The sequence below is a fragment of the Sus scrofa genome, chromosome X (assembly GCF_000003025.6).
Source record: "Sus scrofa isolate TJ Tabasco breed Duroc chromosome X, Sscrofa11.1, whole genome shotgun sequence".
Taxonomy (NCBI): domain Eukaryota; kingdom Metazoa; phylum Chordata; class Mammalia; order Artiodactyla; family Suidae; genus Sus; species Sus scrofa.
The window spans coordinates 18,615,851-18,639,110 of NC_010461.5; the positions used below are offsets into that span (position 1 = coordinate 18,615,851).

The window sequence follows — 23,260 nt, forward strand, 5'->3', positions numbered from 1 at the left end:
GTGGCTCAGATCCCGCGATGCTGTGGCTGTGGGGTAGGCCAGCAGCTGTAGCTCCAATTCGACCCCTGGCCTGGGAACTTCCACATGCCACACCTGCGGCCCTAAAAAAAAAAAAAAAAAAAAAAAAAAAGAAAATTAATAAAACCAAGAGCTGGTTCTTTGAAAATGTAAACAAAATTGACAAACCCCTGGCTAGACTAAGAAGAGGAGAGAAAGAACCCAAATAACCAAAATTAGAAATGAAAAAGAAGTCACAATGGATACTACAGAAATACGAAAAACCATAAGAGAATACTATGAACAACTATACGCCAACAAATTTGACAATCTGGAAGAAGTGGACAATTTTCTAGAATCTTAACAGCCTGCCAAAACTGAATCAAGAAGAAACAGACCAACTGAAAAGACCAATCACTAGAAATGAAATTGAGTATGTCATAAAAACACTCCCTACAAATAAAAGTCCAGGACCAGATGGCTTCACAGGCAAATTCTACCAAACATATAAAGAGGATCTGGTGCCCATCCTCCATAAACTTTTTCAAAAGGTTGAAGAAGAAGAACACTCCCAAAGACATTCTATGATGCCACCATCACCCTAATTCCAAAACCAGACAAAGATACCACCAAAAAAGAAAACTATCAGCCAATATCTTTGATGATATAGATGCAAAAATTCTCAACAAAATCTTAGCCAACCGAATCCACCAACATATCAAAAAGATCATACACCATGACCAGGTAGGGTTCATCCCAGGTTCACGAGGATGGTTCAACATACACAAATCAATGAACGTCATACACCACCTTAACAAAAGAAAAGTCAAAAACCATATGACCATCTCAATAGATACAGAAAAAGCATTTGACAAAGTCCAACATCCATTCATGATCAAAATTCTCACCAAAGCAGGTATATAGGGAACATTCCTGAACATAATCAAAGCCATTTAGGACAAACCCACAGCAAATAGAATACTCAATGGAGAGAAGCTGAAAGCCTTCCCACTAAAATCTGGAACAAGACAAGGATGTCCACTCTCACCACTGTTATTCAACATAGTACTGGAAGTCCTAGCCACAGCAATCAGACAAACAAAAGAAATAAAAGGGATCCGAATAGGAAGAGAGGAGGTAAAATTGTCACTGTATGCAGATGACATGATACTATACATAGAAAACCCTAGGAACTCAACCCAAAAACTACTTGAACTGATCAGCAAATTCAGCAAAGTAGCAGGATATAAGATGAACATTCATAAATCAGTTGCATTTCTGTATACTAATTAAACTAAATTAAATAATAAATAATAAAACAAGGGAAAAATTATAAAAAAGAGCAGACTAAAAGTGTAAGAAAACTTTTTCCTTTTCATAAATGAAAAAAAAATTTAGTTGTACACAAGTATAGTATTGATATTAAAACTTATTTTTTTTTTGTCTTTTGTCCTTTTAGGGCTGGACCTGAGGCATACGGAGGTTCCCAGGCTAGGGGTCTTATCGGGGCTGTTGCTGCTGGCCTACACTGTAGCAACACCAGATCCAAGCTGCGTCTGAGACCTATACCACAGCTCACGGCAACGCCAGATCCTTCACCCACTGAGCAAGGCCAGGGACCGTACCCGCAACCTTATGGTTCCTAGTTGGATTTGTATTCACTGCGCCATGATGGGAACTCCAACTTTTAAAACCCTTATAGTAACAATTCATTGTGATCCAGCTTGATGACACAAGGTAAAATTATTTCCTTTCAAGTGCCCACATGCATTTGGTTTGTTCTTTATTCTCCTCCTCTTTCCCATTCTGAAACAACTAGCTTGAGGATAAAAATTACTTTCATTTGCCTTAACAAATGCATCTCCATACCTTATACCTTTTCTTAGCCCAAATCAATACTACTTTCCTCGCATACAACATTGTTTCCCTTATTATTTCTAGTAATTTTAATTATGTATTAATTAGAATTCTTAGAAACCTTAATTTCCAGTGAAAAGCAAGAAGAACGCAATTGTGAACTGGTATACCAGCATTCTTTAGATTGGCAAATTTACGAATACATTTCATAATCTTTAGCAACATACTCTTTTTTAATAGTGCAATTTTTCAAGATGGCACAAGAACAGACCAATATCTTTAGTTCCTCTATTAAGAAGCCAAAATAGGTAAACCTATGTTCAGTGATGTTTAGTATTTTATTTTTTTTGGAAATGATGTAGATATTCAATGAGTTTCCACCATTTAACTTAAATCAGCAAAACTCTAAATGTGGAAGTTACCAAAAAGATTTGAGAAACTTTGAAAGTAGCTATACCATATTTATTGCTGAGAATCAAAAATCTCTTATCTCACTTAGATGTATCTAAATCACTTTGTTCCTAAAATGTTTACTCAAAAATTTCATAAGACATTAAATAGCTAGCCATCATCTTAAGTTATTTTTCTTCTGCTGACAGATTTTGTAGCAGAGATAACTTATGACTAGCAAAGTCAGGCGAAAAACTGTATGTCTGCATTATATTTAATGCTGGTAACTCTGAAGACATACCTATAATTAAAACAACAAACTTGAGCCTTGTTTATCAAAAAGCTTATCTCAGATTGCATTAACTTGAAAAAACATTTGGGTTAGTTTCTATATTCTGAGAGTTTAGGAATATTTAATTCAGATAAGCACTTTTTTTCTACTTTAACCAATTAACTAGATCTCTTATAAATTAATTTTTGCAATAGCATCAGAAGGCAGAAAAACATCACACATCTACAACATAAATAAAAACAAATACAGATGCAGAGACTTTACACTTACCATTCTAAAATTTTAGCCATGAGTCATGTACAATAATACGAAACTCACTTATTGTAAAAGAACAGTAGGTCTAAACTGTGTTTCTGGCAGCTGGAATAAGTTTACCCACTGAGATGGCTAAAAAGTTTTACTAATAGATGTGGATAAGACAGTTAAGATTTTTCATTTGCCAAATTTCAAAATACCTCCTCTGCATTTCAATGAATAGCTCTTAGGTCCTAGAGAGGATGGCCTGGAAAATTTATATCTCAAAAGCACAAAGTTGCCAAGTTGTCTCCTAGGAGTTTGGGGTTATATTTGCCCATTATTAGAGGTCTAGGGTAATTGCTATGTAAATATTTCCTTCTTAAGAGCAGGTTTCTTAAGTGGAGCTTCAGGGGTTTAATACATGTCTTTCTAAAATCTGTATAAAGCACTCAGCGAAGGACTTCAAATACTCATCTTTTTTTTTTTTTCTGAATAAACAATTCAACCTAGGACCAATTCAGCTTAGGGGAAAAGTCTCTACTATTTTCTTCTTCTGGACATTGGCCTCCATCTGAGCCATTCCTGATCATTTGTAGGATGGCCTGGGAAAAATTCAGGTTATCTGTTTCCTCTGTTGAGGGAGGGGGAATCTCCAGGGAGCCACCTGGCTTGTCTAGTAACTGTTTAATTATGGGTGGGAAGAACACTCCTTAAGCAGCCAATCAAGGTTCCTGTGAGTAGGGTTGTGAATGTCCACTGATTTTTCTCTTATCTAAATTTGGTAGTACGTTCTGAAAATGAAGGCAAAGAGGCTTTGTAATTTCATCTTGTTAAGGGAATTCCTAATAATGCTAAGTGTTACACTCCCTTGTGTCCTCTTCAATTTGCTCTTTCTGTAGGTACCAATAAGACAAGTGCTTAGGATGAGAACTCTTTAAAAATATTTCAAATAGACATTTTTCCAATTCAAAGGATCTATCATCTGGCCATTGTTGAGCAGGATATTCATCTCAATGGCACCTCAAACCAATAAGCCATTTTTTTTTGGCTGAATTGATGCAAGATGTATCTCAGAAGACAGTGCAAAAGATGCAACTCTCACAACATGCAGAAAGTTCATTCTCAGAGTTAGCCTAAGAAAGCAAAGACCTTTGTTGTCGTGTAAATATTGTCTGGTTTCCCATGAGAATGTGAGATACCTCCACTAATGTATGATAGTAGGCAGATGCCAATGGAATAGGACTTTTCCAGCACTGATGAGATAATGAAGGTTGAGACAACAAAAGGCTGGGACCCCTAATGAGAAATTCTCCTGAGAGCTGGCACAACCAAACAAAGAGAATGCTGCTTCTCCAACCCACAGCCTATTTGTCTGCCAGATGCATGCTGTCACAAGCATCTTTCATCTGGTAGAGACCAGTGAGACTATTTTCACCAGTCACAAAGCCAAGCTTTTAAGACACAGAACAAGACAAAGGAAAAGCTCATCAGACATCTGGTTCCTCATTTGACAAATGACACAAAAAACAGATACAACAGAAAACAATGGCCATCTCAGAGGAAGAGGATCAGAGGAAAACAAGAGTACTCATATCAAGTCTTTGCCAGAGTCACTATACCCAAGGAACAAATGCACACAAATATTTTATCCTGCTAATCTAAACTTGGAAAAGAAAGGACAAGGTGAAATTTTTTACCTTCCTCTATTCACCAGGCACTACAGGGAGATCTGGGAGGGGTGACTTTGGTAAGAAATCTTGCCCTTCTTCAGCTTCTGCCAGCTTTCCAGGATCCCATATGCAAGCTCCAGAGCAAGTGGGCTATCTGAGTTAGTCCCATTATAGGTCGCCAAACTGTGGGGGAGGAAAAATAATTATCCCTCTACCCTTCCAGGTTTTTGGCTGAGACGCTCATGTAATGAAAAAGACAGATTAACAGGAGAAACCAAATGGAGATGGTACATGGGAGACACCCAGGAAAACTGAGTAACTTTTCTGCATTTTCACATAAAATCATAAAAGAATTTCCCTCATTCTTTGTATATTTTATTTTAAATGGCTGCATAATCTTCTGTCTTTCAGGTGTACCACGATTTAAGATATTATTTTTATTATTAGATAAAATATGGTATTTTTGTTTACTCTTTTAAAAGTGAAGCTGTAAGTGAGTGAAGCAGTACACAGTGAAGCAGTACACAGTGAGATGATAGGTTGAGGGCATACCAATATTAAAAAATTAAATTTCTATGGCTATAATCATACTGTCATCCCATTCAATGATGTTATCTCACTGAATTGGTACATAAGACTAATAGCAAAAGCTACAACCAATCATTTGAATGAAACTGGAATACTGGATCAAACATTTGTTGAATTTTCATCTGTCTACTGGATAACTTTACAGCTTTATTTGTCTCCTATCTTTGAAGGTAACTGGCTCAGAGATGGAGAACTGCCAATACTGGTACATTAGTAGTTTGGGATTAACATATACACACTACTATGTATAATACAGATAATCAACAAAAACCTGCAGAGCATAGTGAACTCTACTCAATATTTATGATAACCTATATGGGAAAAGAATCTGCAAAAGAGTATATATATGTATATGTATAACTGAATTTCTTTGCTGTACACCTGAAACTACCACAACATTGTAAATCAACTATACTCCAAAATAAAAAATTAAGAATTTATTGTAGAAAAAATATTTGTATATGCCTTTCCAAAAAACTGGGGAAAAACAGGAAATAAAAAATAACATAGGGAAAATAGTCTGTCAATGAGATTTATTTATTGTAATTATGTCTATGCTCTAATATATGCTTATATTTAAGAATAGGCATTTTTTTTGTTTTACTAGTTAACTAGAAAAATCATTCTGCTATAAAGTACTTAGAAATGTTGGGGAAGGAGGATACTTTTAAATGGATAGTTGAGCTTTTAAAAAATTGGAAGAAGTTTTTAAGGGGAAAAATCGAAAAGAAAACTAAAAATAAGAATCTAAGTAACTGAAATGAGCCTGAAGATGCCCTGGATGTAGATGGAATGAATACTGGTCTTTGTAACTTAGCAAATACTGTTTTTTTTTATGCATTCCCGGGGACAGGAGACAAGGCTATAGGCTTGTATGACAGGACAATTGGAACTGAAATATATATACATACTTAGATACATAATGTTGGACTCTCAAAAGACTATTTCCTTAGTTAAAGAAAGGGGGAAAGGGAGACAAAACTAGTTTGCTGTTCTGGATTCTGATGTATATATAATCTCCCATAATATTTTATAAATTTTATAGTTATTTCCAAATCCCCCTCCATAGTGATCATTCTGTTTTGCATTCCTACCACCAATGTTAAATGTTAAATGTTAAATTTTGTTACTACATCGATTAAGAAACCACTACATTATAAAATCCCACATTTGCAGCAAGAGATAGGGCATAGAGGTAGGTATGCAAAAGACCCAAAATCGTGATTATAGTCAAGATTCTGGATGCCTAAATAAATATTTCATCAGCATCCCTTAAAATGATGGCTTAAAAAGGCTTATTAATTTCATGGAATGGAAGACTTGATATTGTTTATATGGCAATACTCCCCAAATTGGCCTATAGATTCAATACTTATCAAAATTCCAACTGCCATTTTTTTACCAGAAATTGACAAGTTGATCCTGAAATTCATAAGGAAATGTAAGAGATATAGATGAGCTAAAAACAATGTTAAAGAGAAGAACAGTGTTGGGGGACTTAGAATTCCCAATTTCACATCTTACTATAAATCAATAAAGACAATTGTGCTAACATAAAAATAGACATAGATCAATAAACCCAGAAATAAACCTGTACATCTATGGTCAATTGATTTTTACTTTTTGGGCCATGCCTGTGGCATGTGGAAGTTCCCAGTCCTGGGAATCAAACCTGAGCCACACAGTGACAACAGCAAATCCTTATCCACTAGGCCACTGAGGAACTCCTACGGTCAATTGATTTTTGACAATGGAACCAAGGCCATTCTGTGGGGGAAATAATAGACTTGTCATTAAGAATATGTAATTCATGTGGAATATCAAAATCTATAATGTAATAACTGGATATCCACAGGCAAAGAATGAATTTGGATCCTCACTTCACATTACATACAAATGGACTGGGAATTTGAGGTTAGTAGATGCACACTATTGCATTTAGAGTGGATAAGCAATGAGATCCTGCTATATAGCCCAGGAAACTATATCTAGTCACTTGTGATGGAACATGATAGAAGATAATGTGAGAAAAAGAATGTATAAATGTATGTGTGACTGGGTCACTTTTCTCTACAGTGTAAATTGACAGAACAATGTAAATCAACTATAGTAGAAAAAATAAAAACCTAAAAAAAGTAAAAATAAGACTCTTGAAAAATAAAAAAATTAACTCAAATAGATCAAAGACTTAAATATAAGAGCTAAAAGTATGAAAATTTTAAAAGAAAACAATCTTTGTAACCTTAGACCAGGCACCCATTTTTTAAATGTGACATCAAAACCCAAGGAATCAAAGGAAAAATATACAAATTGGACTTCATTAAAATTAAAAGCTTGGAGTTCCCACTGTGGCTTAGTGGTTAATGAATCTGACTAGGAAACATGAGGTTGTGGGTTCAATCCCTGGCCTCGCTCAGTGGGTTAAGGATCTGGCATTGCCATGAGCTGTGGTGTATGTTGCAGACATGGCTTGGATCCTGCATTGCTGTGGCTCTGGTATAGGCCAGCAGCTACAGCTCTGATTTGACCCCTGGCCTGGGAACCTCCATATGCCACGGGTGTGGCCCTAAAAAGACAAAAAAAAAAAAAAAAAAAGAAAAAAGAAAAAAAAAGCTTTTTTGTTTCAAAAGAGCATCAAAGTGAAGATACTGATAGCATCAAAAACAATAAAGTATTTGGGAATAAGCTTAACCAAGGAGCTGAAAGATCTGTACACTGAAAACTATAAGATATTGATAAAAGAAATTGAAGGTGCAAATAAATGGAAAGATAGCCTGTATTCATTGATCAGAAAATTAATATTGTTGACACTTCCATGCTACCCAAAGCCATCTTCAGATTCAATGCAATCCCTATCAAAATTCCAATGGCATATTTTACAGAAATAGAAAAAAAAATCCTTAAACTTTATGTGGAACCACAAAGACCCTGAATTGTCAAAGCAGTCCCTAGAAAGAACAACACAACAAGAAGCATCACATTTCCTGATTTCAAACTATACTACAAATCTATAGTAATCAAAACAGTATGGTACTGACATAAAATGGACACAAAGACAAGTGAAACAGAATTGAGAGCTCAAAAATAAACCCATGCATATATGGTCAACTAATATTTGACAAGGGAGCCAAGAATACTTGATGGAGAAAAGATAGCATCTTCAATAAATGGTATTGGGAATATTGGATATCTACATGCAAAAGAATGAAACTGGACCCCCATCTTGTACTATGCACAAAACTTAACTTGAAGTGGATTAAAGACTTAAATGTAAGGCTGAAACCATACAACTCCTAGAAGAAAACACAAGAGAAAAGCTCCTTCACATGGGTCTTAGCAGCCGTTCTTTGGCTATGATACCTAGAGCTTAGACAACAAAATGGAAAATAAGTAGGTCTACATCAAACTAAAAAGCTTCTGAATATCAAAAGAAACCATCAATAGTATAAAAAGGCAACCTCCAAAGTGGGAAAAAATTTGCAAACCAGCTTTCTAACAAGGAGTTAATATCCAAAATATATAAGAACTCATACAATTCAATGACAAAAATACAAATAATCCAATTAAAAATGGGCAAAGAACATGGATAGACATTTTTCCAAAGAAAATACTACCATATGATCCAGCAATCCCACTCCTGGGAATATATCTGGACAAAATTATAATTCAAAATGATACACACACCCTTATATTCATAGCAGCACTATTCACAATAGCCAAGACTCAGAAACAACCTACATGTCCATCAACAGATGAATGAATTAAGGAGTTGTGGTATGTATATACAATGGAATATTATTCAGCCATAAAAATGAAATAAGGTCATTTTCAGCAACATGGATGCAACTAGAGATTATCATAAGTGAAGTCAGAAAGAGAAAGACAAATACCATGTATCACTTGTATGTAGAATCTAAAATATGGCACAAATGAGCCTATCTACAAAACAGAAACAGACCCACACACATAGAAAGCAGACTTGTGGTTGCTGAGGGGGAGGGAGAGAGAGTAGGATAGACTGGGAATTTGGGGTTAGTAGATGCAAACTATTTTATATATATATATATATATATGCCGAGTCACTTTGCTATAGAGCAGAAATTGGCACAACCCAGTAAATCGACTATAATAAAAAATCACACTGAGCTATTGCCTCACATCTTTTATAATGATTATTATCAAAAAGACAAGAGATAATATATACTGATGAGGATGTGAAGAGAATTCTTGTGCACTACTGGTGGGATTGTAAATTGGTATGGCTACTATGGAAGACAATACATAGATTTCTCAAAAAATTAAAAATATAAGTACCCTATCATCCATCAGTTTTACTTCTAGATGTATATCAAAAGGAAATGAAATCACTATGTTGAAGAGATATGACCCCTATGTTCACTGTAGTATTATTTACCAGCCAAAATGTGAAAACAACCTAAAAGTCCATCAATAGATGGATGGGTAAAGGTGATCAAAGAGTCCAAACTTCCTATTATAAAATGAGTTCTGGGGATCTAATATACAGAATTATAATTATAGTTGACAATACTATATTGTATACTTGAAAGTTGCTAAAATAGTATATCTTAATTTTTACCACACATTCAAAATGGTAACTATGTGAGGTGACAGATAGGTTAACTTTACTGGGTTAATCATTTCACAATACATACATATATCAAATCATCACTCTCTGCACCATAAACTTACACAATGTTCTGTGTCAAATATATCTCAATAAAGTTGGAAAAATAAAGTTGAAAGACAACCCACAGAGTGAAATATTTGCAAATTATTTATCTAAGGGTCTAGTATCCACAATACATAAAGAACTCATAACAATTTAAAAAACCCAATTAAAAATGACAAAGGAGAACTTTTTTTTTTTCGTCTTTTCTAGGGCCGCACCCACCGCATACGGAGGTTCCCAGGTTAGGGGTGTAATTGGAGCTGTAGCCAACAGCCTACACCACAGCCACAGCAACGCGGGATCTTAGCCGTGTCTGTGACCTACACTACAGCTCAGGGCAATGTCCGGATCCTTAACCCACTGAGTGAGGCCAGGGATCAAACCCACAACCTCATGGTTCCTAGTTGGATTCCTTAACTGCTGAGCCACGACGTGATTGGAGAATAGATCTGTGGATTCCCCAGGGGAAGGGGGAGGGGGAGGGTGTGGGATGGATTGGGAGCTTGGAGTTAACGGATGCAAACTATTGCTTTTGGAATAGATTAACGATGAGATCCTGCTGTATAGCACTGAGAACTATGTCTAGATACTTACAACGGAACATGACAATGGGAGAAAAAAGTATGTGTACATGTATGTATAACTGGGTCCCCATGCTGTACAATGGAAAAAAAAATTGTGTTGCGGAAATAACAAAAATTTTTTTTAAATGACAAAGTACTTGAATAGACATTTTTCCAAAGGAGATACACAAATGGGAAGTTATCACATTAAATGATGCTCAACATCATTAATCATTAGGAAAATGAAAATCGAAACTACAGGGGGATAGGATTTCATACCTATGAGGATAGCAATAATAATAATAATAATGGTGATGATGATAGAAAAGAACCTGAAAAAGAATATATATGTATGTGTATGTATAACTGAATCACTTTGCTGTATATCTGAAACTAACACAACATTGTAAATTAACTGTACTTCAATAAAATAATAATAAAACTAAATAATAACAGAAAATACATGTGTTGGTGAGGATGTGTAGAAATTGCAACTCTCATGCATTGCTGGTGGGACCAGGAACAGAGGAACCAGCCATACATAGCTTTATATCTGACCTACAAAACTGTGAAATAATGATCTTGTGTTGTTTAAACCACTAAATTTATGGTAATTTAAAATGGTGGCAATTGAAAGTAAACACATTAATACTACAAGACTACTGAGGCGAGGTTATAAAAAGCAGAAAAGCAGGACAATTTCAACCTGGCATGCTCTTTCTCTGGACTTACCTTTGGAGCACTGAGCAACCATGTAAGAAGCATGGCTAACCTGAATTCACCATGCTGGAGAGACCCCACAGAGATAGAGATGTGCCAGCTGTTCCATTCCTAGGGTGTCTGAGTCTTCCAGTTTAGGTGACAGGCATGTCAGAGGATACTTATTTAATTTTTTAAAAGTATAGTTGATTTACAATGTGTCATTTTCTGCTGTAGAGCTAAGGATTTAGCACTAGCTACCACTTGACTAAGAGACTCCTAATAAGAACCACCTAGTTTAGCCCAATTAACCCCCAGAACTATGAGATGATGATGATAAAAAGCTTTATGAAGCTAAATTTCTAGCAATCATTACAAGGTCATAAAAAAAAAAATCCAAGCATGTCTTCAGCTTTCTGTCCTTCCACAAAGAGAGGAGATTAAAAACTTTCTCTGTATAAGGGAAGGAGGAGCTGACTCATAGAGAACTATACAGAAAATCAGAGAGTAAGGTACTGATATAGGCTTTCAATCCTTGTTTCTCTGGTAGGGCTGAGGGAAAAACATTTCTCTCTTGGTACTTGTGGCTCACTTTTAATCTAAAAAAGCAGTTTGCAAACTTTTACTTACAGGCCAAGGCAGTAAGTATTTCAGGTTTCTTATCTAAAAAGCAAAATCAAGGCTATGGTGTAGCAGCTTACATAACCATTTAAGATATTACCATTTATTTTTATTGGCTAAAAATATGTACTATGCTTAATATTTTGTTCAAAACAATGATGCTTCTTTGCTTCCAAGTATCCTGCTATAGGTAGGCTGCTATTCAATGGAGTCTGTGTTTCTAAGTTCTGAAATGTGAGTGCATTTGACTCTGTAAACGAGGATTGTGTGCTCTGTGATTTTAGCCATCCAGTGGGTGGCCTGCTTGTCTTTGGAGTTGCCTACTCTGACCTGAATGTTGCCAGATACCTTGACTCAATCTGAGCAGAAAAATGGTAAATTGAATTTGAAACAGAAATGGTGGATTTTTCAAGTGTTTTCTCAATACTTTTGCACATGATGTCATTTCTAGTTTAGCAGAAAGAAAATTGGGTTTCAAGTCATGAGATTTGAATATGAGGCACTTTCTAGCTGCAGTGCAATGAGCATGTCAGTTAACATCTCTGAGCCTCAGTTTCTGTAACCTGAGGAGATTAATATTTGTCTGCTTGCTTACTATGAGGTTCAAATGAGATAAAAAAATATGAAGCTGAATTACAGCTTCAAAGTATGACACTTGCTAATTGTCACTAATATACCTATTACAAAGCATTTGGTCTTACTTTCTCTCCATTTCTCCCTCCCTTCTTCTCTCTTATGTTTTTCAATCTTCACTCTTCTTTGTTCAGCACAGCTCTGTTCTACTATTTGCTTAACTGATACATTAATTTTGGTGACTGCTCATTCAATATGCTCTCCTACTTTAATGTCTCCCAGTAGTGATTTTCTGGAAATAAGATGCAAAAAATGATGACCTCCAGTGGTGGAGATTGTGGATATGGGGCACATGATTGTGGAAGGTACACTGTATTAAAAGGATCTTTTGGAGCTTATGTTAGCCTTTTATCCATAAAGTCATTATTTCTCAAATGATTAAGAATGCCTGATCTCTGAGAGGCACTATGCTTGGTTCTGTAGATGAAGTAGTGGATGAGACAGACATGGTTCCTCCCACATCGATCTTATACACTAATGGAGAGTATATTAGTTCCCTATTGCTGATGTAACAAATTACCACAAACTCACTGGCTTAAAACAACACAAGCTTATCTTTCAGTTATACAAGTTAGAAGTCTAAAATACATTCTATAGGGCTCTATTCCTTCTGGAAGGCTCCAGGGAAGCATCTATTTCCTTGCCCTTTGTAGCTTCTAGAGGTTGCCTTCATGCTATGGGTCATGTCCCCTCTCCTCTATCTTCTAAGCCAAGAATGTAGCATCTTCAAATCTCTATCATTCCCTCTCCTTCTATCACAACATCACCTTCTGTCTGATTCTGACCTTGCTGCCTCCCTTATACAGGAACCCCTGTGATTACACTGGGACCACCTAGATAATCTGTCCAACTCAAGATCATTAGATTAATCCCATCTGAAAAGTCTCCTTTTTTCATACAAAGTAACATTTACAAGTTCTGAGAATTAGGATGCACACATACCTGGGGGTCATTATTCAGTCTACCACAGAGGGAGGGAGAAAGTAAAGAAGTGGATAAATACATAAGATAATTTTAGAATGTGATTTGTTCATGAAGGCAATAAAGGGGGTATTATGATAGAGCTGCATTGTTCAATGTGGAGGCCACATGTGACTACTGGATTCTTTAAATGGGACTAGTGTAACTACTTTAAATTCATATAGGTACAAATGACTAGGGTCTACCATATTGTGCAGCACAGCTTGAGGCTTTTGAGAGACCAGAGAAGAAATGTTCTTTTTTTCACCTAGCTAAATTGTGTGAACATCTATGAAAGCAGTCCATCCCCACTGACCTGAATAGATATAATGAGGCTAGTCAGGTGAGCAACTAGATATTTTTTCTTGAGTGAGCAAAAGAGAAGCATTCCCTACTCCTATTGCAATCTTCCAGTTTCAACCAGAGAAAATCCCTTCCATTTTGAGGGTAAGGTAGGGCACTGCTCATGATACTTCATTTTATTCCTTATATATCCCCATATTTGCCCTGGCTTTATGGTAAAATAAGTCTATTTCCTCACCTCATACTCAGGGGACAGGTGACTTGCTTTAGCCAAGAACGTGTTAACAGCTGTGACATAAATAAGTTTATAAACTTACTTGCATGGGTAAGTTTGGCCTCTTGCATTCCTCTGATTGCCAGGAGAACAGCCTATCCTGTGTAGCAACTGGTCCAAGGAGAATGTGGAGATGTGGAAAAATAAGTGAATCCAATCTAGAGGTTGACACCTTGAGCCTGGAGTCCATCCTTGCCCAGCTGAAGTAGTAGCCAATGTGCAGGTCTGTTTTAAGACATAGAATTTTGAGTCAATTTGTTACTCACCATTATTGCAGCATAGCTGACTCATAGAAAGGGAAATATAGGATGGATTTCTCATTTCTTGTAGTCCTTTGTACACTAGCCTTGCAGTTCCTCCAGACTACCTCTAGATTTTATATTTAATGTGGGGGAGACCAACAGGGATTATTTGCTTTCAAGGTAGTTTCTGTTAGTAGTTTTAAGAATAGGGAGACCTTCGAAGTCTAAGGATTTGTCGAACAGAAATTGCACAGCTCAGTGAGCAAGGCAGCTGAGTGGAACCCTTCACTTTAACAGGGTCTATTTCTGGCTTCAGTGATGCAAATTTCTCCTTCCTGAACTCACCATCTTTTAAGCTTTGTTACTAGGAAACCAAGGACAATATCACTTTCTAGCCTTCCTTCCAAACTAAGTGTGATAAAAAACAAAGATGGCCAAGACTTTTAAAAGCCCACAGTACTTTAAGTATGTGGCTTTTCTTTCTGTACCTAGAGTGGCTAAAAGTGAACCTGGAAATGCCTTGCAACTGGGCATTCTTTTCTTAGTGACTGAGGGCAAGCTTAGCCATTTCTCCTGTTGTTTTTCTGTATGGCCAAAGGTGAGTGAATTTTTTTCTTTCTGTGATTTTTGTTGCTTCCCGAGCATTAATAATGCTGAAATAGTATTGTAGTCTGCCCCCAGGTGCATCGATTTTCCTGCTTGAATTGATGTAGTCCCACAAAGAGAACACCTCACTGTTATTATCTTTTTGGATGCTCTATTGGTTGGCTTGGCCATTCCACTCAGCTTAATCAAAAGTAGGCTATGTCTATGGAAGAAAAGACAGCTTTTTAAAAATGGGAAACTTCTTGAGCTTGATGCACGAGAACAGAATTAGAGGAACAGGATTTCAAAAATTTAAAGTAGTAATTGATGAAATTATCAATGGAACAGAAAACTACAGACTGAAAGATTTTTTTTATAATTTCCCCCCACATTTATTGAGGCATAATTGACAGATAAAGTTGTAATATATTTAAAGTGTACAATGTGCAGACTGCAAGATTTTGAACTCTAGTTACATTTGCAAAGAAAAAAAATCACCTCTTGTAGGTTTGAATCTGGCAACAGAAGCCAAAAATCATGATTACTGCCTATATTTTCTCTATTTTGGATGAGGATATTTATTCTTTGAGAATGCTATTAAACTGGGGCAGATAATAAGCAGTATTTGCACAGGGAAGTTTGGCTCATTCCTCTGTGCTCTTATTGTAGTTGTCAACTCAGCTGTATTGTGCCTATTTGTGGTGTATGCCCAGAAACCTCTCCCCAGGCCAGAGGTCAGCCAGGCTATCATAGTCCTTTGGGTCCAGGACTAATGGAGCAATTCTTTCCCCTGAAGCTTCAGCAGGGCTGAAAGCAAGGAGGATGCATAGCTGAGGTGAACAGGAAGTTGACTCTATAAGCCAGAGTGGTTGAATCAAAGCAAATGGCTATAGTCACAAGGGGCAGAAGCAGATAGTAGCAGGGATTTGGTGCCAGGGAGAAGAGAAATTCACTTCAAGAAAGCAGGGAATTATCACATCTTGGCATAGGCACTGTTGTCAGAGCTGGCACCTATGTGCCTGTAGAAGTGTATTAAGAAGAAGCCAGCTACATAGGATAGAGATGGGACTTAGCCTCCAAGTCTGCCTCTCCTACAAGGCTGTGAGCTCCCTTAGAAAGCTATTATTTAATTACTCCTTATTCCAGTAGTGCTTATCATATATGAACTAAATAAATTTTGGCAGTATGAAAAAATATCCAGATTAAGCAGATACACAATATTTTTGTTAGTGTAATTCTTCAAGTAAGTCAAGTTGAGACTACTGGGTTAGGTGAGTAAACTTTCATTTATATAATTAGTTGCAATTTTTGTAATGGAAGAGCAGATAAGACAAAAAGGTGAAATGCACAGTTTTTGAAGGTAAAAATGCTGGTTATAACCTGGGGGTTTCTGGTAGCAAAATAAGTCCATATTTTCAAAAAGGCAAAGAGATTCTCTGGTGTTAGTAAAAACTGTGGTTCCTACTACTGTGAAAAGAAGATGGGACTTAAAATGCACCTTTAGGTTCTTTTTAGAGAAAAGCACTTTGAATGGAGAAAATGCCATATAAGTGCCAAGTCTTATCATTATTATCACTGCAATGAACACCTCCAAGACAACCCCCCCCAAAAAAAAAACCCAACCATGTTCATAAAATTAGTCTGCTTTGGAGATGTGCTGGTGGGGAAGTTCATTTGAGATACTCCACTCAAGCTGCTTGCATTTAATGCTATCTCCCTGAAATTCCAAATTACTGCTGTCACCCCTGTGTGCCATAAAAAATTCAGGTAAATAAAAAGCACTGAGGGAAGAAAATTTTAAATATTTATACAGTGGTCTAATGATAATAATCCCAGAGATTATTTACTTTCATGGTAAATCATTGTGTGAAAATAACAATATACATTCCCATTACTGACTGTTGTCACCAATCAACGTGGGACACTGGCTCTTTTTATCTTCCCCTACAACTGTCGAAAGCCTGAAATATATCTTCCACACATGAATGTCCAGTCTATTTGGCCTCCAGCTTTTCAGGAGCTGCTCAAGTTCTCATACCCACGTTTATCTATACACTCCTAATATTTTTACACATACACACATCTAGAGCAGGGATTGGAAAACTACTGCCTGTGGTTCAAATGTAGTCCCAAATGCCCACTGACTGTTTTTGTATGCCTCATGAGCTAAGATTTGTTTTTTCATTTGTAAATGGTTGAAAAAAGTATAAAGAAGACTAACATTTCATGACATAAATTAGATGAAATTCAAATGTTGATGTCCATAAATAAAATTTTATCATAACACAGTCATACTTGGGAGTTATGTGTCATCTATGGCTGCTTTCGCAACTATAACAGAGGGAGTGAGTTGTGACAAAGACTGCATGACACACAAAGCCAAAAATATTTGCTGTCTGGCTCCTTACAGAAGAATGTTGCCAACTTCCGATCTAGAGAATATCTGTTCCTCCTTTTTTTAAAAGTTACTTTATTGTTGGAGTTCCCTGGTGACCTAGTGGTTAAGGATCTGACATTGTCACTGCTGTCGCACAGGTTCCATCTCAGGCTTGGGAACTTCCACAGGCCATAGGGATGACTAAAAAAAAAATTACTTTTGTTGAAGCATAATGTAATACTTCAACTAAGGGTAAAGGGTACAAATTCTATGAACTTTTACATAGGTATTCACCTGTGTGACCACCACTCAGATGAAAATAAAAAAAGATTTCCAGCATCCTAGAAAGGTTCTCTCTCAGTCAACAGTACCTCCTGATGTGATCCATTTTTTTCCCTAAATGCCATTACAGGAATTAATTCAGCGTATTTTTGAAATTTATATAGATAGGGTAATACGTATGTTTTTTTGTCTGGTTAATGTTACTCCACATTGTGTCTGTGAAATTCACTCATGTTGCATGTGGCAGTAGTTTGTTCTGTTGTATGAATATACTATAATTTATTTATATAGTCTATTCTTGTTAGATATTGGGTGGTTTTTAATTTTTTGACTACTGTGAATATAGCTGCTATGAACATTTCTGTACATGCATTGTGGTGAGAGTATACATTCAATTCTCTTGAGTACAGGCCTAGAATGAAACTTCTGGGTGCTGATGGTTTTTTTAAAAGTAGAGCTCCAGTTTGATATAAGCAAGATACATTCAGTAGAATGTTTTAAAAGTATGAAGCAAAAGTACTTTTACTTTTAGAGACGCAAATTGAAGTATTTAGGGGGTATATTCTGCCAAGTCATTTATTTGTTTTTGGTTGGTTGTTTGTTTTTGGCTGCATCTACAGCATGTAAAAGTTCCTGGGCCAGGTTTGAATTTACGCCACAGCAGTGACTCAAGCAGCTGCAGTGACAATGCTGGATCCTTAACCCACTGCATCAAAAGAGAACTCCCAGAAGTTGTTTAAAAGACTACAGCAAAAGAGAAGATAAAGGGGAGTACATTTTTAAAATGACAGAATATTTATGCTGACTGAAACTATGTGATAAATCCATTAGGGTTCATTGTAGTCTCTATTCCTTAGTGCATCTGGAAACTTTTCCAATAAAAATTAGAAAAAAGAAGAAACAGGTTGAAGTAAATAATGAAGCAAGCCAACTATTACCAACTGTAATGTTAGGCACTGAGGAAAGTTTCAACTTCTATAACTGTGATTAGAAGTTACATTTTCCAGTATGGGAAGAAAATAAAAAAAACTTGTCTCATTTATTAATAATTCCAGATATCTAGCATAAGATGTGGGGTAAATATACAACTAAATGTATGAAATTCCATATCCGCAAAATGCTAGGTATACAGTCTTAGGCATTGTCTTTACCTTTGTCTGTAAAGTGGAAATTCTTAAACCCAGAATCACTAGGAAGATTATTAGATAAACAAGCATGAAACTTTTGTTAAGCATCTAGTACTTAGGAAGCACTCAATAAATGTTGTGTAAGCCTATGTCTATTGTGCACAGACTTAGAGGGAGTTCAACTTTTGGCAATGTAAACATGTCTCTGACTGAGAACAATATGAAAATCTGAAAAAAAAACTATTTAAAAACTTATTTGAAGGCACAGGAGAGCTATCAAGGTACAAGGATTAGGTTAGGGGCACTAAGATCCTATAGAGAGGAAAAGCCATACAAATGAGCCTGGAATTTGGCATTGCTTGTTACCTCAAGGTGTTTGACAATTCTAAAAGCAGGTGCTGACAGGCTAATAAGTGGAATAGAGCTTTCAATATACTCAGAAGCATCCTGGGGTGAGAATTCAAGTTAAAAGACCACCAACAGGGAGGAATCCTAACATATATTCCAGGATTACTGTTGGAACTCTAAAGGCATCTAAATATATAAAGCAAATATTAACAGAACTAAGGGGATAAATAGACAGCAACAAAATAATAGTAGGGGATTTTATTATCTCACTCATATCAATAGATAGGTCATTCAAACAGAAAGTCAATAAGGAAGTATCAGCTTTAAATGACATGTTATACCAGATGGTCTTAACAGATATATATACACAGAATATTCCATCCAAAGTGACAGAATATACATTCTTAAATGCATATGGAACATTCTTAAGAATAGATGATATGTTAGGTCACAAAATGAATCATAATAAATTTAAGAAGGCTGAAATCATATCCTGCATCCTTTCCAAACACAATGGTATGAAACTAGAAATCAGGTACAAGAAGAAAATTGGAAAATTCACAAATATTTGGAGATTAAAAAACATGATACTGAGCAATGAAAGGGTAAACAAAGAAATCAAGGGACATCCAAAAAGGCCTAAGACAAATGAAAATGGAAATACAACATAACAAAACTTAAGGGATGCAGCAAAAGCAGTTCTAAGAGAGATATTCATAGCAATAAATGCCTACCTGAAGAAACAAGAAATAGCTCAAATAAACAACCTAACTTTACACAAACTCTTCCAAAAAGTAGAAAAGTAAGGAGTGCTTTAAAATTCATTTTATAAGGCCAGCATTACACTAATACTCAAACCAAAGACACAAGAAAATTGCAGACCAAGATCCCTGATGAACATAGATATAAAATTCTCAATTGGAGTTCCCGTCATGGCGCAGTGGTTAACGAATCCGACTAGGAACCATGAGGTTGCGGGTTCGATCCCTGCCCTTGCTCATTGGGTCAAGGTTCCGGCATTGCCGTGAGCTGTGGTGTAGGTCACAGACGCGGCTCGGATCCTGCGTTGCTGTGGCTCTGGTGTAGGCTGGCAGCTACAGCTCCGATTCGACCCCTAGCCCGGGAACCTCCATATGCCACAGGAGCGGCCCAAGAAATGGCAAAAAGACAAAAAAAAAAAAAAAAAAAAAAAAAAAAAAAACTCAATAAAATATTTGCAAGCTGAATTCAATAATATGTAAAACAGATCATATACCATGATCAAGTGAGATTTTTTCCAGTGATACAGGATGGTTCAATGCCTGCTAATCAATCAAAGTGATAAAACACATTAAACAATGAATAAAAATCATATTATCTTGACAGGTGTGAAAACCATTCAACAAAATTCAATATCCACTTATGATAAAAACTCACCATAAAGTATGTATACAGAGAATGTACCTCAACATAATAAAGGCTATATATCTCAAGCCCAGCTAACATCATATTCAATGGTAAAAAGCTGAAAGCTTTTGAAATCGGGAGCAAGAAAATGATGCCCACTCTCACCACTTGTATTTAACATAGTACTGGAAGTCCTAGACACAACAATTAGGCAAAGAAAAGAAATAAAAGGCAGAAGTAAAAATGTTACTATTTGTGGACAACTTGATTTTATATAGAGAAAACTCTAAAGACTCCACCAAAAACTTTTAGAATAAACAAATTCAGTAAAGTTGCAGGATACAAAATCAGTATACGAAAATCCACTATGTTTCTATACACTTATAATTACCTTTCAGAAAGAGAAATTAATAATGCTACTTGCAACTACATCAAAGGGAATGAAATGCCTAGAAATAAATTTATCCAAGTAGGTGAAAGACCTATACCCTGAAAACTTCAAGACACTGATGGAAGAAACTGAAGATGATACAAATAAATGGAGAGATATTCCATGCTCATGGATTGGAAGAATTAATATTGTTAAAATATCTATACCACCCAAATCAATCTACAGATTCAATGCAACCCCTATTAAAATTCTGACTGCATTTTTTTAGAACAAACAATCCTAAAGCATGTATGGAACCACAAAAGACTCTGAATAGCCAAAGCAGTCTTGGAAAATAAGAACAAAGCTAGACACATCATGGTCTCTGATTTCAAACTATCTCAAAGAGCTATAGTAATGAACAGTATGGTATGGGCATAAAAATAGACACAAAGATCATTGGAACAGAATAAACAGCCAATAAATAAACCCATGCACATACGGTCAATTAATTTATGAAAAGGGAGCCAAGAATATACAATGCGGCAACTTTACCAAATTCACTGATATGGTCTAGTAGTTTTCTGGTGGCATCCTTAGGATTTTATGTGTATATTATCATGTCATCTACGAACAGTGACAGTTTTACTTCTTTTCCAAATTGGATTCTTTTTATTTCTTTTTCTTCTCTGATTGTCATATATAAGACTTCTAAAACTATGTTGAATAAAAGTGGTGAGAGTAGACATCCTTGTTTTGTTCCTGACCTTAGCAGAACTGCTTTCAGCTTTTCACACTGAAAATGATGTTAGTTGTGGGTTTATCATATATGGCCTTTATTATGTTGAGGTAGGTTCCCTCTTTGCCCACTTTCTTGGGAATTTTTTATCATAAGCGGGTGTTGAATTTTGTCAAAAGCTTTTTATGCATCTATTGAGGTAACCATGTAGTTTTTAATTCTTTAGTTTGTTGAGGTGATGACACTGACTGATTTGCATATATTGAAAAATCCTTGCATCTCTGGAATAAATCCCACTTAATTAATACACAGAAACCTCTTGCATTCCTATACAGTAACAATGAAAGATCAAAAAGAAATTAAGCAAAAAATCCTGTTTACCATGGCATCAAAGAGAATAAAATACCTAGGAATAAACCTATTGAAAGAGACAAAAGACCTGTACTCTGAAAACTATAGGACAATGATGAAGGAAATTTAAGATGACACAAACAAATAGAAATATATACCATGTTCTTGTATTGGAAGAATCAATAACATAAAAATGAGTATACTACCCAAGGCAATCTACAGATTCAATGCAATCCCTATCAAGTTACCGATAGTATTTTTCACAGAACTAGAACAAAAAAATTTTTAATTTGTATGGAAACACAAAAGACCCTGAATAGCCAAGGCAATCTTGAGAAAGAAAAACAGAGCTGGCTCCTGACTTCAGACTTTACTACAAAGCTATAGTCATCAAAACAGTATAGTACTGGCACAAAAACAGAAATGTAGGTCAATTGCACAGGAAAGAAAGCCCAGAAATAAATCCACACACATATGGTCAATTAATTTATGACAAATGAGGCAAGAATATACAATGGAAAAAAAGACAGCCTCTTCAATGGGTGGTGCTGGGATAACTGGACAGTACATGTAAAAGAATGAAATTAGAACACTCTCTAGCATCATATACAAAAATAAACTCAAAATGGGTTAAAGGCCTAAACATGAGACCAAATACTTTAAAAGTCTTAGAGGACAACATAGGTAGAACACACTCTGACATAAATCACAGCAATATCTTTTTGGAGCCACTTCCTAGAGTAAAGAAAATAACAAAAATAAACAAGTGGGATAGAATTAAGCTTTTGCACAAAAACAAACAAAAAACAAACATAAACAAAATGAAAAGACTACCCATATTATGAGAGAAAAATCTTTGCAAATGAAGTGACTGACAAGGGATTAATCTCCAAAACATACAAACATCTTATACAGCTTTATATATAAAAAAACCCCAAACAACCTAAGTAAAAATGGTCAGAAGATCTAAACAGACATTTCTCCAAAGAAGACAGAAGGCAGAAAAGCACATGAAAAGATGCTCAACACCGCTAATTGTTACAGAAATGCAAATGAAAACTACAATGAAGTATCATCTCACGCCAGTCAGAATGGCCATCATCAAAAAGTCTACAAACAATAGATGCTGGAGAGGGTGTGAAGAAAGGGAACCCTCCTACATCATTGGTGGGAATGTAAGCTGGTGCAACGACTATGGATAATAGTATGGACATTCCTTAAAAAACTAAAAGTGGAACTACCATATGACCCAGTAATCCCACTCCTGGGCATATATCCAGAGAAAACCATAAATCAAAAAGATACACAAACCCCAATGTTCACTGTAGCACTATTTACAATAGCCAACACATGGTAGCAACTTAAATTTCCATCAACAAAGGATTGTATAGGGAAGTAGTACATATACACAATGAAATACTACTCATCCATAAAAAAGAATGAAATAATGCCATCTGCAGCATATGGATAGACATAGAAATTAATCACACTAAGTGAAGTAGTTCAGACAAAGACAACATATGAGATCACTAATATGTGGAATCTAATAAAAATGATACAAAAGAACTTACAAAACAAAGAGATTCAAAGATTTTGAAACCAAACTAATGGTTACCAAAGGGGAAAAGTGGAGGAGGGATAAATTTGGAGGTTGGGTTTGACATACACATAGTACCATA

The 23,260-nt window shown here is 35.9% G+C and overlaps 2 long non-coding RNA genes across 2 annotated transcripts in view; one reads left to right on the forward strand and one right to left on the reverse strand.

The window, feature by feature from the left end:
* Positions 1-5,407, forward strand: part of LOC106506923 — a 99,924-nt gene extending 94,517 nt beyond the window's left edge. The window contains exon 4 of the long non-coding RNA XR_002340835.1: positions 4,667-5,407. This is a non-coding gene — a long non-coding RNA (uncharacterized LOC106506923). The remainder of the gene's footprint in view (positions 1-4,666) is intronic.
* The window catches only part of LOC110257826, a 98,506-nt gene continuing 76,873 nt past the window's right edge, over positions 1,628-23,260 (reverse strand). Inside the window, exons 4-5 of the long non-coding RNA XR_002340834.1 lie at positions 13,818-13,999; positions 1,628-4,626 (exon numbers count right to left, since the gene is read on the reverse strand). This is a non-coding gene — a long non-coding RNA (uncharacterized LOC110257826). The remainder of the gene's footprint in view (positions 4,627-13,817; positions 14,000-23,260) is intronic.